Source organism: Danio rerio, chromosome 4 (genome assembly GCF_052040795.2).
Source record: "Danio rerio strain M-AB ecotype USA chromosome 4, GRCz13ab, whole genome shotgun sequence".
NCBI classification, from domain to species: Eukaryota; Metazoa; Chordata; class Actinopteri; order Cypriniformes; family Danionidae; genus Danio; species Danio rerio.
This window is the reverse complement of record NC_141024.2, coordinates 64,752,354-64,769,134: the sequence shown is the minus strand read 5'-3', so window position 1 is coordinate 64,769,134 and position 16,781 is coordinate 64,752,354. Positions and strand designations below refer to the sequence as shown.

The window sequence follows — 16,781 nt, the reverse complement described above, 5'->3', positions numbered from 1 at the left end:
TGAGAATCACATTCAGGACTACTGTTGCCTTCTAGGGCTAGCAATATTGTTATAAATGTGTCACCTAAAATTTTGGACAGAAATGTTCTATAAAGCTCTGTTTACCACTGGAAAACTGAAGTAGGGCATGCCATAATCTTAGAACATGGCAGAGAAACATGTCCTTGACTAAAAAGTTTAAACTAATGAAGCTTATTACTAAATTATTAACGCCAACAAAGCACATACCAGTTTCATTAATTTACAAAAGTGCAAAGTTATTGCAAATGCACACAAATCATTTTTTGTTTATATGTAACATGCAAAACATAAATACCTGTAGACTTGTAAAACATCCAGCCACCCTGAAGTGTTTTTAATTTGGGAAACTCTCCTTCAAGCAGACTGACAATCTTAAGAATGAAACAAAATTCATCATTTAGTTTTTTTTTTTTTTTTCCAACAGATATAAAACTCCCATCAATTCCTAGTATTATGGTAACATTTGCAATTACCTCACTGTGTTTAAAATTATCTGGAACAGTTAAAAGCCTTTTTCCAAGTCCAGCATGGACAAGCTCAAGGTCTTCATCTCCTTTTGGTGTGAAGGGTGATGGTTCAGAGAGGACATGGATTTAAAAATCAGTTTTTTTAATGTTTCCAGGTTTGGCCACAGAAAAATCTCTGTCCCAAACATACTTGGGAATTGCCTATAGTGACAAAAGGGCAAAATGAATAAACATATTAATAATAAGAAACATTTTTTGCATGACACAAAAAGTTGTGTTTTACAGTAAACATGAAAAATTACCTTTTTAAGGCTTGCCTTACCATGTTTTCAGGCTCTGCAGGCAAAGGAATGGTCCCACTTGAGATGCTTTCTCTCATTGGTCTACTACCACTAGCTAGTGCATTTCTTTACGAAGATGGAGTAAGGCCCCTGGCTAATACATCGATCAGAGCTTTTGCTGCTATTTCTACTTCTGATGACAGTGCCTGTAAGACAAATACCAATTATACCTTTTATCATTTGTTATCTTCATAGTCCGCGATCAACACTGCCGACCCCCACCCCGCCCGTTCCTTACAGTCGGCGATCATCTCCTCTCTCCACCCCCCATACCCACCCACACCCAAAACGGCATTACGCTCTCCCGGTCTTCACTTTAGTACGCGATCGATTCCACCTCCAAATTAGTCCTTGATCAAATTTATAGCTGAGCTCCCTTGAATGACAATCCTAGAATCGACCATGACAGAAGCCATGCTATTTTACACGACCATCCCGTTCTTCACTCGCCATGTTGGCTTAATAACGGACTTAATTTACGTTATAAAGTTTACATTATAAACAACAGCAGCCATTGCTTTAACAAACGTTTGATACTTAATCTTTGCATACATAAACCACTATAGAAATCAAGTAACCACTTACCCGTGCATCCCGCTCTTCACCTGCCATGCTAAATAGAGGAGTATTCTTCTTCTTAGAGGATCATCTCCGTTAATTAGGTCAGACTGCGCAAATGGAGCGCACAGTGAAGCGCTTTGGTCATTCCCACGTTCTCAGGGAGTTGTGATTGGTTGAACAGTAAGCTCGCATCTTATTGGCTACAAGGCACGAGTGACTCACGTGGGAGGTGTGTGCTGACAGGAAAGTCTCAAAAATGCACACACTCGTATTCAGGGTGAGTCGTACGTGAGAGAGGATTTGCACATTCTCATTCAGGATGAACTCGTGAATTTTAAACATTCAAAACTTTTTGTACACTCTTATATATTTGCAAATGGTGTTTTGCATTTGTGAAATGTATTTTATGAAAATGTATTTTTATTTTGTGCATGTGAATTGTTTTTGTGAGTATAAATAAATATTTTACGCATGTGAATTTGGCTACGCATGTGTACATCGTGTCTTTTGCGTGACTTATTATTGAGTCTAATCTCTCTCCATAGAAAAACACTTTTTATCAGATCTGGACTCCGTTGCTTGAATATGTAGGTCCTAGGATTTCAGGTACATTTTTGCAAAACCTTAGATCACTATAAACTTTGGTTAATTTTTGTACTTTTCTATTTTTATTATTACTCTGTATTTTTATGTCTTCTTTTTGATTTTGATTTTCATTATGTGCTGTGATGCTAAGAAATTTATTGGTTGTAAGCTGTTGTCATTGTTCTGTTCTTTTTTGTTTTGTTAAAATAAAGACAAAAAAATGTATTTCGAAGAATTCCAGTTTGTCAGCAGATAGTGTCGGCGCATAAAACATTCCTTTGCATAGTGGTTTGGTTGTCTAGGAGTATGATTCTCGTTCATGCCGTGAGAAATCCCAGATTCAAATTTCGGTTGAGCCCTTACAGTTGTCTGCTGTTTTGTAAGGGCGTTGTGGCTTACACAGAGGCCTTTTTTCTGAGAATGCCAGTTCGTCAGCTGATAGTGTTGCCATATAAAGTTGCTGTTTTGCAGTGGCTCGTTGATGTAGGGGTATGACTCTCGCTTAGGGTGCCCTTGATTCGTTAGAGAAAGTTTTCTGACTATCTGATGCTTCTGACACCATGTGAAATAAAATCAATTTAGTGGCTCGTTGGTCTAGGGGTATGATTCGCGCATTGGGTGTGAAAGGTCCTGGTTTCAAATCCCGGACGAGCCCATGCAGATGTTGTGTGTTTTATAGGGCACTATGTCTATCATTAAAATGTCTTTCGAAGAATTCCAGTTTGTCAGCAGATAGTGTCGCCACATAAAACATTCCTTTGCATAGTGGCTTGCTGGTCTAGGAGTATGATTTTCGTTCATGCAATGAAAAATCCCAGATTCAAATTTCGGTTGAGCCCTTACAGTTGTCTGCTGTTTTGTAAGGTCGTTGTGGCTTACACAGAGGCCTTTTTTCTGAGAATGCCAGTTCGTCAGCAGATAGTGTTGCCATATAAAGTTGCTGTTTTGCAGTGGCTCGGTCGTCTAGGGGTATGATTCTCACTTAGGGTGCCCTTGATTCGTTAGGGAAAGATTTCTGACTATCTGACGCCTTGTGAAATTCTCTCAATTTAGTGGTTCATTGGTCTATCTGTATGATTCTCGCTTCGATCGCGAGAGGACCCGGGTTCAATTCTCAGATGAGCCCTTGCAGGTGTACTGTGTTTTACAGGGCATTATATCTTTCGTAAAAACGTCTTTCAAAGAATTCCAATTTGTCAGCAGATAGTGTCGCCACATAAAATATTTCTTGCATAGTGGCTTGCTGGTCTAGGAGTATGATTCTCGTTCATGCCATGAGAAATCCTAGGTTCAAATTTCAGTTGAACCCTTACAGTTGTCTTTTGTTTTGTAAGGGCGTTGTGGCTTACACAGAGGCCTTTTTCTGAGAATGCCGGTTTGTCAGCAGATAGTGTTGCCATGTAAAGTTACTGTTTTGCAGTGGCTCGTTGGTCTAGGGGTATGATTCTGGCTTAGGGTGCCCTTGATTCGTCAGAGAAAGTTTTCTGACTATCTGATGCTTCTGACGCCATGTGAAATTTTATCACAGTAGTGGCTCGTTGGTCTAGGGGTATGATTCTCGCTTTGGATGTGAGAGGTCCCGGGTTCAAATTCCGGACGAGCCCTTGCAGGTGTCATGTGTTTTACAGGGCACTATGACTTTCATTAAAATGTCTTTCGAAGAATTCCAGTTTGTCAGCAGATAGTGTCGCCACATAAAACATTCCTTTGCATAGTGGCTTGCTGGTCTAGGAGTATGATTTTCGTTCATGCAATGAGAAATCCCGGATTCAAATTTCGGTTGAGCCCTTACATTTGTCTGCTGTTTTGTAAGGTTGTTGTGGCTTACACAGAGGCCTTTTTTCTGAGAATGCCAGTTTGTCAGCAGATAGTGTTGCCATATAAAGTTGCTGTTTTGCAGTGGCTCGGTGGTCTAGGGGTATGATTCTCACTTAGGGTGCCCTTGATTCGTTAGAGAAAGATTTCTGACCATCTGACGTCTTGTGAAATTCTCTCAATTTAGTGGCTCATTGGTCTATGGGTATGATTCTCGCTTCGGTGGCGAGAGGACCCGGGTTCAGTTCCTGGATTAGCCCTTGCAGGTGTACTGTGTTTTACAGGGCATTATGTGTTTCCGAAAAACAACTTTCAAAGATTTCCAATTTGTCAGCAGATAGTGTCGCCACATAAAATATTTCTTGCATAGTGGCTTGCTGTTCTAGGAGTTTGATTCTCGTTCATGTCATGAGAAATCCTAGGTTCAAATTTCAGTTGAACCCTTACAGTTGTCTTTTGTTTTGTAAGGGCGTTGTGGCTTACACAGAGGCCTTTTTCTGAGAATGCCGGTTTGTCAGCAGATAGTGTTGTCATGTAAAGTTACTGTTTTGCAGTGGCTCGTTGGTCTAGGGGTATGATTCTGGCTTAGGGTGCCCTTGATTCGTCCGAGAAAGTTTTCTGACTATCTGATGCTTCTGACGCCATGTGAACTTTTATCTCAGTAGTGGCTCGTTGGTCTAGGGGTATGATTCTCGCTTTGGGTGTGAGAGGTCCCGGGTTCAAATCCCGGACGAGCCCTTGCAGGTGTTATGTGTTTTACAGGGCACTATGACTTTCATTAAAATGTCTTTCGAAGAATTCCAGTTTGTCAGCAGATAGTGTCGCCACATAAAACATTTCTTTGCATAGTGGCTTGCTGGTCTAGGAGTATGATTTTCGTTCATGCAATGAGAAATCCCAGATTCAAATTTCGGTTGAGCCCTTACATTTTTCTGCTGTTTTGTAAGGTCTACGGGCTTACACAGAGGCCTTTTTTCTGAGAATGCCAGTTCATCAGCAGATAGTTTTGCCATGTAAAGTGGCTGTTACAGCAGCTAGTTGGTTTAGGGGTATGATTCTCGCTTAGGGTGCCATTGATTCGTTAGAGAAAGTTTTCTGACTATCTGATGGTTCTGACGCCATGTGAAGTTTTATCAATGTAGTGGTTGCCATATAAAATTACTGTTTTGCAGTGGCTCGTTGGTCTAGGGGTATGAATCTCGCTTAGGGTGTGAGAGGTCCCGGGTTTAAATCCCAAACGAGTTCTTGCAGTTATTCTGTTGTTTTACAGGGCACTATGTCTTTCATTAAAATGTCTTTCGAAGAATTCCAGTTTGTCAGCAGATAGTGTCGCCACATAAAATATTTCTTGCATAGTGGCTTGCTGTTCTAGGAGTTTGATTCTCGTTCATGCCATGAGAAATCCTAGGTTCAAATTTCAGTTGAACTCTTACAGTTGTCTTTTGTTTTGTAAGGGCGTTGTGGCTTACACAGAGGCCTTTTTTCTGAGAATGCCGGTTTGTCAGCAGATAGTGTTGCCATGTAAAGTGGCTGTTTTGCAGTTGCTCGTTGGTCTACAGGCTTGATTCTCGCATAAGGTGCGAGAGGTCCCGTTTTCAAATCCTGGACGAACCATTGCAGAAGTCCTGGGTCCAAATGAAGCAAAAGCCCTGCTTCAATGTTTGTTAGATAAGGATTTCTGACCATCTGTTGCTTCAGATGTCTTGTGAAATATTCAAGCTTTTGTGGCTCGTTGGTCTAGGGGTATGATTCTCGCTTAGGGTGCGAGAGGTCCCGGGTTCAAATCCTGGACGAGCCCTTGCAGTTATTTTGTTGTTTTACAGGGCATTATGGCTTTCATAAAAAACATTTTTCGAAGAATTCCAGTTTGTCAGCAGATAGTGTCGCCACATAAAACATTCCTTTGCATAGTGGCTTGCTGGTCTAGGAGTATGATTTTCGTTCATGCAATGAAAAATCCCAGATTCAAATTTCGGTTGAGCCCTTACAGTTGTCTGCTGTTTTGTAAGGTCGTTGTGGCTTACACAGAGGCCTTTTTTCTGAGAATGCCAGTTCGTCAGCAGATAGTGTTGCCATATAAAGTTGCTGTTTTGCAGTGGCTCGGTCGTCTAGGGGTATGATTCTCACTTAGGGTGCCCTTGATTCGTTAGGGAAAGATTTCTGACTATCTGACGCCTTGTGAAATTCTCTCAATTTAGTGGTTCATTGGTCTATCTGTATGATTCACGCTTCGGTTGCGAGAGGACCCGGGTTCAATTCTCGGATGAGCTCTTGCAAGTGTACTGTGTTTTACAGGGCATTATATCTTTCGTAAAAACGTCTTTCAAAGAATTCCAATTTGTCAGCAGATAGTGTCGCCACATAAAATATTTCTTGCATAGTGGCTTGCTGGTCTAGGAGTATGATTCTTGTTCATGCTATGAGAAATCCTAGGTTCAAATTTCAGTTGAACCCTTACAGTTGTCTTTTGTTTTGTAAGGGCGTTGTGGCTTACACAGAGGCCTTTTTCTGAGAATGCCGGTTTATCAGCAGATAGTGTTGCCATGTAAAGTTACTGTTTTGCAGTGGCTCGTTGGTCTAGGGGTATGATTCTGGCTTAGGGTGCCCTTGATTCGTCAGAGAAAGTTTTCTGACTATCTGATGCTTCTGACGCCATGTGAAATTTTATCACAGTAGTGGCTCGTTGGTCTAGGGGTATGATTCTTGCTTTGGGTGTGAGAGGTCCCGGGTTCAAATCCCGGACGAGCCCTTGCAGTTATTTTGTTGTTTTACAGGGCATTATGGCTTTCATAAAAAACATTTTTCGAAGAATTCCAGTTTGTCAGCAGATAGTGTCGCCACATAAAACATTCCTTTGCATAGTGGCTTGCTGGTCTAGGAGTATGATTTTCGTTCATGCAATGAAAAATCCCAGATTCAAATTTCGGTTGAGCCCTTACAGTTGTCTGCTGTTTTGTAAGGTCGTTGTGGCTTACACAGAGGCCTTTTTTCTGAGAATGCCAGTTCGTCAGCAGATAGTGTTGCCATATAAATTTGCTGTTTTGCAGCGGCTCGGTGGTCTAGGGGTATGATTCTCACTTAGGGTGCCCTTGATTCGTTAGGGAAAGATTTCTGACTATCTGACGCCTTGTGAAATTCTCTCAATTTAGTGGTTCATTGGTCTATCTGTATGATTCTCGATTCGATTGCGAGAGGACCCGGGTTCAATTCTCGGATGAGCCCTTGCAGGTGTACTGTGTTTTACAGGGCATTATATCTTTCGTAAAAACGTCTTTCAAAGAATTCCAATTTGTCAGCAGATAGTGTCGCCACATAAAATATTTCTTGCATAGTGGCTTGCTGGTCTAGGAGTATGATTCTCGTTCATGCCATGAGAAATCCTAGGTTCAAATTTCAGTTGAACCCTTACAGTTGTCTTTTGTTTTGTAAGGGCGTTGTGGCTTACGCAGATGCCTTTTTCTGAGAATGCCGGTTTGTCAGCAGATAGTGTTGCCATGTAAAGTTACTGTTTTGCAGTGGCTCGTTGGTCTAGGGGTATGATTCTGGCTTAGGGTGCCCTTGATTCGTCAGAGAAAGTTTTCTGACTATCTGATGGTTCTGACGCCATGTGAAATTTTATCACAGTAGTGGCTCGTTGGTCTAGGGGTATGATTCTCGCTTTAGGTGTGAGAGGTCACGGGTTCAAATCCCGGACGAGCTCTTGCAGGTGTCATGTGTTTTACAGGGCACTATGACTTTCATTAAAATGTCGTTCGAAGAATTCCAGTTTGTCAGCAGATAGTGTCGCCACATAAAACATTCCTTTGCATAGTGGCTTGCTGGTCTAGGAGTATGATTTTCGTTCATGCAATGAGAAATCCCAGATTCAAATTTCGGTTGAGCCCTTACATTTGTCTGCTGTTTTGTAAGGTCTACGGGCTTAAACAGAGGCCTTTTTTCTGAGAATGCCAGTTCATCAGCAGATAGTTTTGCCATGTAAAGTGGCTGTTACAGCAGCTAGTTGGTTTAGGGGTATGATTCTCGCTTAGGGTGCCATTGATTCGTTAGAGAAAGTTTTCTGACTATCTGATGGTTCTGACGCCATGTGAAGTTTTATCAATGTAGTGGCTCGTTGGCCCAGGGGTATGATTCTCGCTTTGGTTGAGAGAGGACCCGGGTTCATATCCCGGACGAGCCCTTGCAGGTATCATGTGTTTTACAGGGCACTATGACTTTCATTAAAATGTCTTTCGAAGAATTCCAGTTTGTCAGCAGATAGTGTCGCCACATAAAACATTCCTTTGCATAGTGGCTTGCTGGTCTAGGCGTATGATTTTCGTTCATGCAATGAGAAATCCCAGATTCAGATTTCGGTTGAGCCCTTACACTTGTCTGCTGTTTTGTAAGGTTGTTGTGGCTTACACAGAGGCCTTTTTTCTGAGAATGCCAGTTTGTCAGCAGATAGTGTTGCCATATAAAGTTGCTGTTTTGCAGTGGCTCGGTGGTCTAGGGGTATGATTCTCACTTAGGGTGCCCTTGATTCGTTAGAGAAAGATTTCTGACCATCTGACGTCTTGTGAAATTCTCTCAATTTAGTGGCTCATTGGTCTATGGGTATGATTCTCGCTTCGGTTGCGAGAGGACCCGGGTTCAGTTCCTGGATTAGCCTTTGCAGGTGTACTGTGTTTTACAGGGCATTATGTCTTTCGGAAAAACGTCTTTCAAAGATTTCCAATTTGTCAGCAGATAGTGTCGCCACATAAAATATTTCTTGCATAGTGGCTTGCTGTTCTAGGAGTTTGATTCTCGTTCATGCCATGAGAAATCCTAGGTTCAAATTTCAGTTGAACCCTTACAGTTGTCTTTTGTTTTGTAAGGGCGTTGTGGCTTACACAGAGGCCTTTTTTCTGAGAATGCCGGTTTGTCAGCAGATAGTGTTGCCATGTAAAGTGGCTGTTTTGCAGTTGCTCGTTGGTCTACGGGCATGATTCTCGCTTAAGATGCGAGAGGTCTCGTTTTCAAATCCTGGACGAACCATTGCAGAAGTCCCGGGTCCAAATGAAGCAAAAGCCCTGCTTCAATGTTTGTTAGATAAGGATTTCTGACCATCTGTTCCTTCTGATGTCTTGTAAATTAATCAAGCTTTTGTGGCTCGTTGGCCTAGGGGTATGATTCTCGCTTAGGGTGCGAGAAGTCCCGGGTTCAAATCCTGGACGAGCCCTTGCAGTTATTCTTTTGTTTTACAGGGCATTATGGCTTTCATAAAAAAACGTTTTTCGAAGAATTTCAGTTTGTCAGCAGATAGTGTCGGCACATAAAGCATTCCTTTGCATAGTGGTTTGGTTGTCTAGGACTATGATTCTCGTTCATGCCGTGAGAAATCCCAGATTCAAATTTCGGTTGAGCCCTTACAGTTGTCCGCTGTTTTGTAAGGGCGTTGTGGCTTACACAGAGGCCTTTTTTCTGAGAATGCCAGTTCGTCAGCTGATAGTGTTGCCATATAAAGTTACTGTTTTGCAGTGGCTCGTTGGTCTAGGGGTATGATTCTCGCTTAGGGTGCCCTTGATTCGTTAGAGAAAGTTTTCTGACTATCTGATGCTTCTGACATCATGTGAAATGAATTCAACTTAGTGGCTCGTTGGTCTAGGGGTATGATTCTCGCTTCGGGTGTGACAGGTCCCGGGTTCAAATCCCGGACGAGCCCTTACAGGTGTTATGTGTTTTACAGGGCACTATGTCTTTCATTAAAATGTCTTTCGAAGAATTCCAGTTTGTCAGCAGATAGTGTCGCCACATAAAACATTCCTTTGCATAGTGGCTTGTTGGTCTAGGAGTTTGATTCACGTTCATGCCATGAGAAATCCTAGGTTCAAATTTCAGTTGAACCCTTACAGTTGTCTTTTGTTTTGTAAGGGCGTTGTGGCTTACACAGAGGCCTTTTTTCTGAGAATGCCGGTTTGTCAGCAGATAGTGTTGCCATGTAAAGTGGCTGTTTTGCAGTTGCTCGTTGGTCTACGGGCATAATTCTCACATAAGGTGCGAGAGCTCCCGTTTTCAAATCCTGGACGAACCATTGCAGAAGTCCCGGGTCCAAATGAAGCAAAAGCCCTGCTTCAATGTTTGTTAGATAAGGATTTCTGACCATCTGTTGTCTCTGATGTCTTGTGAAATATTCAAACTTTTGTGGCTCGGTGGTCTAGGGGTATGAATCTCGCTTAGAGTGTGAGAGGTCCCGGGTTTAAATCCCAGACAAGTTCTTGCAGTTATTCTGTAGTTTTACAGGGCATTATGGCTTTCATAAAAAACGTTTTTCGAAGAATTCCAGTTTGTCAGCAGATAGTGTCGCCACATAAAATATTTCTTGCATAGTGGCTTGCTGTTCTAGGAGTTTGATTCTCGTTCATGCCATGAGAAATCCTAGGTTCAAATTTCAGTTGAACCCTTACAGTTGTCTTTTGTTTTGTAAGGGCGTTGTGGCTTACACAGAGGCCTTTTTTCTGAGAATGCCGGTTTGTCAGCAGATAGTGTTGCCATGTAAAGTGGCTGTTTTGCAGTTGCTCGTTGGTCTACGGGCTTGATTCTCGCATAAGGTGCTAGTGGTCCCGTTTTCAAATCCTGGACGAACCATTGCAGAAGTCCTGGGTCCAAATGAAGCAAAAGCCCTGCTTCAATGTTTGTTAGATAAGGATTTCTGACCATCTGTTGCTTCAGATGTCTTGTGAAATATTCAAGCTTTTGTGGCTCGTTGGTCTAGGGGTATGATTCTCGCTTAGGGTGCGAGAGGTCCCGGGTTCAAATCCCGGACGAGCCCTTGCAGTTATTTTGTTGTTTTACAGGGCATTATGGCTTTCATAACAAACATTTTTCGAAGAATTCCAGTTTGTCAGCAGATAGTGTCGGCGCATAAAACATTCCTTTGCATAGTGGTTTGGTTGTCTAAGACTATTATTCTCGTTCATGCCGTGAGAAATCCCAGATTCAAATTTCGGTTGAGCCCTTACAGTTGTCTGCTGTTATGTAAGGGCGTTGTGGCTTACACAGAGGCCTTTTTTCTGAGAATGCCAGTTCGTCAGCTGATAGTGTTGCCATATAAAGTTACTGTTCTGCAGTGGCTTGTTGGTCTAGGGGTATGATTCTCGCTTAGGGTGCCCTTGATTCGTTTGACAAAGATTTCTGACAATCTAATGCTTCTGACGCCATGTGAAATTCTCTCAATTTAATGGCTCGTTGGTCTAGGGGTATTATTCTCGCTTCGGGTGTGAGAGGTCCTGGGTTAAATCCCAAACGAGCCCTTGCAGCTGTCATGTGTTTTACAGGGCACTATGACTTTCATTAAAATGTCTTTCGAAGAATTCCAGTTTGTCAGCTGATAGTGTTGCCATATATAGTTACTGTTTTGCAGTGGCACGTTGGTCTAGTGGTATGATTCTTGCTTCGGGTGCGAGAGGTCCTGTGGTCAAACCTTGGATGAGCCGTTGCAGGTGTCCAATGTTTTACAGGGCATTATATCTTTCGTAAAAATGTCTTTCGAAGAATTCCAGTTTGTCAGCAGATAGTATTGCCATGTAAAGTGGCAGTTTTACAGTAGCTCATTGGTCTAGGGGCTTGACTTGGCATAAGGTGCGAGAGGTCCCATTTTAAAATCCTGGACGAGCCATTGTAGAAGTCCTGGGTCCAAATGAAGCAAAAGCCCTGCTTCAATGTTTGTTAGATAAGGATTTCTGACCATTTGTTCCTTCTGATGTCTTGTGAAATAGTCAAGCTTATGTAGCTCGTTGTTCTAGGGGTATGATTCTCGCTTAGAGTGTGAAAAGTCCTGGTTTCAAATCCCAAAGGAGTCCCTACAGTTTCTCTTTTGTTTCGCAGGGCATTATGGCTTTCATAAAAAACGTTTTTCGAAGAATTCCAGTTTGTCAGCAGATAGTGTCGGCACATAAAACATTCCTTTGCATAGTGGCTTGGTTGTCAAGGAGTATGATTCTCATTCATGCCGTGAGAAATCCCAGATTCAAATTTCGGTTGAGCCCTTACAGTTGTCTGCTGTTTTGTAAGGGCTTTGTGGCTTACACAAAGGCCTTTTTTCTGAGAATGCCGGTTTGTCAGTAGATAGTTTTGCCATATAAAGTGGCTGTTACAGTAGCTAGTTGGTTTGGGGGTATGATTCTCATTTTAAGGTGCGAGAGGTCCGGCTTCAAATCCTGGACAAACCCTTGCAGAAGTCCTAGGTCCAAATGAAGCAAAAGCCCTGCTTTAATGTTTGTTAGATAAGGATTTCTGGTCCATCTGTTGCTTCTAATGTCTTGTTAAATAATTTATGCTTTTGTGGCTCGTTGGTCTAGGCGTATGATTCTCGCTTAGGGTGCCCTTGATTAGATAGATAGAGAAAGATTTCTGACTATCTGATGCTTCTGACGCCATGTGAAATCCTCTTAATTTAGTGGCTCGTTGGTCTATGGGTATGATTCTCGCTTCGGTTGCGAGAAGACCCGGGTTCAATTACTGGATTAGCCCTTGCAGGTGCCCTGAGTTTTACAGGACATTATGTCTTTCATAAAAATGTCTTTCGAAGAATTCCAGTTTGTCAGCAGATAGTGTCGCCACATAAAACATTCCTTTGCATAGTGGCTTGCTGGTCTAGGAGTATGATTTTCGTTCATGCAATGAAAAATCCCAGATTCAAATTTCGGTTGAGCCCTTACACTTGTCTGCTGTTTTGTAAGGTCGTTGTGGCTTACACAGAGGCCTTTTTTCTGAGAATGCCAGTTTGTCAGCAGATAGTGTTGCCATATAAAGTTGCTGTTTTGCAGTGGCTCGTTGGTCTAGGGGTATGATTCTCACTTAGGGTGCCCTTGATTCGTTAGAGAAAGATTTCTGACTATCTGACACCTTGTGAAATTCTCCCAATTTAGTGGCTTGTTGGTCTATGGGTATGATTCTCGCTTCGGTTGCGAATGGTCTCAGGTTCAATTCCTGGACGAGCACTTGCAGGTGTCCTGTGTTTTACAGGGCATTATGTCTTTCGTAAAAACGTCTTTCAAAGAATTCCAATTTGTCAGCAGATAGTGTCGCTACATAAATATTTCTTGCATAGTGGCTTGCTGGTTTAGGAGTATGATTCTCGTTCATGCCATGAGAAATATAGGTTCAAATTTAGTTGAACCCTTACAGTTGTCTTTTGTTTTGTAAGGTCGTTGTGGCTTACACAGAGGCCTTTTTTCTGAGAATGCCGGTTGGTCAGCAGATAGTGTTGCCATCTAAAGTTGCTGTTTTGCAGTGGCTCGTTGGTATAGGGGCATGATTCTTGCTTGGGGTGCGAGAGGTCCTGTGTTCATATTCCAGACGAGCCGTTGCAGTTGTCTAGTGTTTTACAGGGCATTATGTCTTTCGTAAAAATGTCTTTTGAAGAATTCCAGTTTGTCAGCAGATAGTATTGCCATGTAAAGTGGCTGTTTTGCAGTAGCTTGTTGGTCTACGCGCTTGATTCTCGCATAAGGTGCGAGAGGTCCCGTTTTCAAATCCTGGACGAACCATTGTAGAAGTCTTGGGTCCAAATGAAGCAAAAGCCCTGCTTCAATGTTTGTTAGATAAGGATTTCTGACCATCTGTTGCTTCTGAAGTCTTGTGAAATATTCAAGCTTTTGTGGTTTGTTGGTGTAGGAGTATGAATCTCGCTTAGGGTGCCCTTGATTCCCTTTAGAGAAAGATTTCTGACTATTTGATGCTTCTGACGCCATGTGAAATCCTAGCTCTTTAGTGGCTCAATGGTCTAGGGGTGTGATTCTCGCTTCGGGTGTGAGAGGTCCCAGGTTCAAATACCGGATGAGACCTTGCAGGTGTCGTGCGTTTTACAGCACATTATGTCTTTCATAAAAATGTCTTTCGAAGAATTCCAGTTTGCCAGCATATAGTGTCGCCACAAAACATTACTTTGCATAGTGGCTTGCTTGTCTAGGAGTATGATTCTCGTTCATTCCGTGAGAAATAACAGGTTAAAATTTCGGTTGAGCCATTCAGCATATAGTGTTGCCCTGTAAAGTTGCTGTCTGAGAGAACTATGCTTTTAAGCCAGGGGTCACCAAACTTGTTCCTGGAGGTCTTAAAATGACAACCAAAGAGGTTGTTTACAGTTTTTTCCAGTTGTTTACACACATTTTCTGAAAGCATGTCTCATATTGTCAGAACTCTACACACAAATCACAAAACACACACACATTGGGCAAAACTCTTCAATTCTTCTGCAAAATGAAATTATAAGTTCAAAACAATGTGATTTCTTCTCAAAAAGGTATTTTGTTTTCAAATGACACACACAAGCCATCACATTAATAGATATTCATAAGATCAGTTGAACACTAATGTGCTTAATGTAAAACACTATGACCACTTCTTCTCTATTCATTATAATGACTTTCTGTAAGCCTTCTTCTTTTCAGTGTTACACTTACTACAGACAGTACATAGACCTACAGAAGTGCATTGTAAAATTTTTCGAAAATTGTTTTAATACAAAACAAACAAATACCAAATATATTTTACTGTATTTTCCTCACAAAAACAGCGTACACAGTGTTCATCCCAACCAACACAAAGTTGCAGAAAATGTGGTCTACATATACCATCAACAGAAGTATTTACTAAATACAGTTACAGTAAAAAAATAAATAAATAAAAAAACAGCTATACTGCATTCTCTTTTCTGTATTGGTGTGGCCAAACAGTGGGGCAAATGTCACCTTGCATGGCAAATCCAGCCACGAAAAGCATCAACTGCTATAGCTTGGAGAAGGGGTATACATGTGTTTGGATTTCGGTCATACACTTTTCATCTCCAGACAGGAAAAAAATCCTCAATAGGTTTGAGGAATGGAGAATATGGAGGGGGAGATAAACAACTTAAAAACATGGGTGTGCAGTCAACTAGTTGTGAATCAGATGAGCTCTTAAATGTAACTCATTTTGTCGCACTATCCATTATGCCTCAAAGCTATACAGTTTTATAATTAATTTCGTTAATCTCTATAAAAAAAGCACACGCACCACCTGAACTAAGGCGCTGCAGGGATTTGAGCCCAGGATCTCCTGTTTACAAGGCATTTTGACCAGCTAAGATACAGCGCCACAAAAATTAATTGTAAGAGACATTTGCCCGATAACAAAAATCGAAAAAGAAATAAATACACAACAAAAACCAGCATGTCAGGATGCAGAAAATGCTGACAAGACGGACGTGGTCTTTTAGAGTCTGGATGATCATGTCTCAAACCTGACCGGTAACCTGGCCTCTGTTCAAGATCAAAGCAAAAAATGCATTATTTTATTTTTATTTAATCTACCCTTAATCATGTGTTAATTGTTTTTTGGAATATCCAGTTTCATTACATCCAAACCATCTGTCAGCTCGGAAAATGGAAATCATTTAATCTAAGATAATGGATAGCGCATTGGACTTCTTGGCTGTGAACTGAGTCATTTAAAGGTTTTGAGTTCAAGTCCCACCAGCGTTGCAAGCTTTGCCCTTTTTCTTCACTGACTTAGGAGTGGTGCATTTCCAACATTTTTGACATCTGTCCATCCTGTTCTGCTTTTTAATTTCATTGCGCAGTGCAGGCTCAGATACTAGGGGTACTCTACAATGAAGCCGATGACTTAATTGAGCTGTTTTAAATAAGGGAGATTAGAAAACGGTGTAGGGCCAAGTAAGCTTAAGGAATGACTCAAAGGCAACCTGTGGTTTTGGGCAAAAGTGTCTACCACCTATTGTTGAGATCACGCCTTTTGGAATCGTTGTACAAGAGCCTCTTTATGCATGTGCAAAGTAACTAAGTAGAAAGCATAGTAAATTTTGCTTTTCCCCCACTGTCTTAGATGAAACTGCGTTTGGAAGTATCGTATCCAGAGGTTTTTTCTTTTAGTGTTAAGACTAAGTTGGCCAGAGCACCTGTCTTAGGAACAGCAGGTCCTAGGTTCAAATCCAAATTGCACCTTTCCCTCAGATTTCCATTTTCCAAGCTGAATCTGGGTTTGGATGTAATGAAACTGGAGATTCCAAAAAACACCTGACACATGATTAAGGGTAGATTAAATAAAAATAAATTAATGCATTTTTTGCTTTGATCTTGAAAAGAGGCCAGGTTACTGGTCAGGTTTGAGACATAATCATCCGGACTCTAAAAGACCACGTCCATCTTGTCGGCATTTTCTGCATCCTGACATGCTGGTTTTTGTTGTGTATTGGTTTGTTCTTCTTCGTTTTTTGTTATCGGGCAAATGTCTCTTACGGTCATTCATTGTGGTGCTGTGGCTTAGCTGGTCGAAGCGCTTCTCTTGTAAACAGGAGATCCTGGGCTTGAATGATCCTGGGCTAAATTGATCCAGGGCTAAATTGATCCAGGTGGTGAATGCGCTAGTTTTATAGAGCTTACCGGAATGAATTATAAAATTGTATAGCTTTGAGGCCTAATGAATAGTGCGACAAATAGACTTAAACAACCTCTTTGATTGCCATTTTAGACTTGCTGTCTTTTTTTAGTCTCTGTGTGCAAAACCGTCTTGCCTTCTTTTCAGCTTTGGTGCTGTGGCTTAGTTGGTCAAAGCGCCTGTCTCGTAAACAGGAGATCCTGGGTTCAAGTCCCAGCAGTGCCTAATGTACATGTGCCAGTGTTGCTTTTTCTTAAGAGTTACGAGTGTTTACGCAGCGGGATGTTTAGCAGTCGGTTTCTAAACAAAACTCAAATCCTTAAGAACGCTACACGTTTAAGAGGACTTTGGACGATGGCTTTATATAGCATAATGTGGTAATGCCTAACCAATTGGACTTTAATATTTCAAGTCCAGACATTCACACATGCAGCACTACCATTGTTAGTTTTTTTTTTCTTTTTTCGATTAAACAATTAGCCCTTGTCAACACGTTTGACCCTGTGGCTTAGTTGGTCAAAGCGCCTGTCTAATAAACAGGAGATCCTGAGTTCACATCCCAGCAGTACTTTGTCTGCAGTTGGCTGTTCTTTCA

At 41.6% G+C, this 16,781-nt stretch overlaps 6 non-coding genes across 6 annotated transcripts; all 6 read left to right on the top strand.

Moving 5' to 3' along the window:
- The first annotated feature begins 3,507 nt into the window (after nt 1–3,507).
- On the top strand, nt 3,508–3,579 carry trnap-ugg (transfer RNA proline (anticodon UGG)). The gene has a single exon. It is a non-coding gene; the product is annotated as a tRNA-Pro (tRNA).
- An 877-nt stretch (nt 3,580–4,456) lies between these two features.
- Nucleotides 4,457–4,528, top strand: trnap-ugg (transfer RNA proline (anticodon UGG)). Its single transcript has one exon. It is a non-coding gene; the product is annotated as a tRNA-Pro (tRNA).
- Nucleotides 4,529–6,467: 1,939 nt separating this feature from the next.
- trnap-agg (transfer RNA proline (anticodon AGG)) lies at nt 6,468–6,539 on the top strand. Its single transcript has one exon. It is a non-coding gene; the product is annotated as a tRNA-Pro (tRNA).
- A 2,862-nt stretch (nt 6,540–9,401) lies between these two features.
- trnap-cgg (transfer RNA proline (anticodon CGG)) lies at nt 9,402–9,473 on the top strand. The gene has a single exon. It is a non-coding gene; the product is annotated as a tRNA-Pro (tRNA).
- A 1,035-nt stretch (nt 9,474–10,508) lies between these two features.
- Nucleotides 10,509–10,580, top strand: trnap-agg (transfer RNA proline (anticodon AGG)). The gene has a single exon. It is a non-coding gene; the product is annotated as a tRNA-Pro (tRNA).
- A 5,757-nt stretch (nt 10,581–16,337) lies between these two features.
- Nucleotides 16,338–16,411, top strand: trnat-cgu (transfer RNA threonine (anticodon CGU)). The gene has a single exon. It is a non-coding gene; the product is annotated as a tRNA-Thr (tRNA).
- The last annotated feature ends 370 nt before the right edge of the window (nt 16,412–16,781 follow it).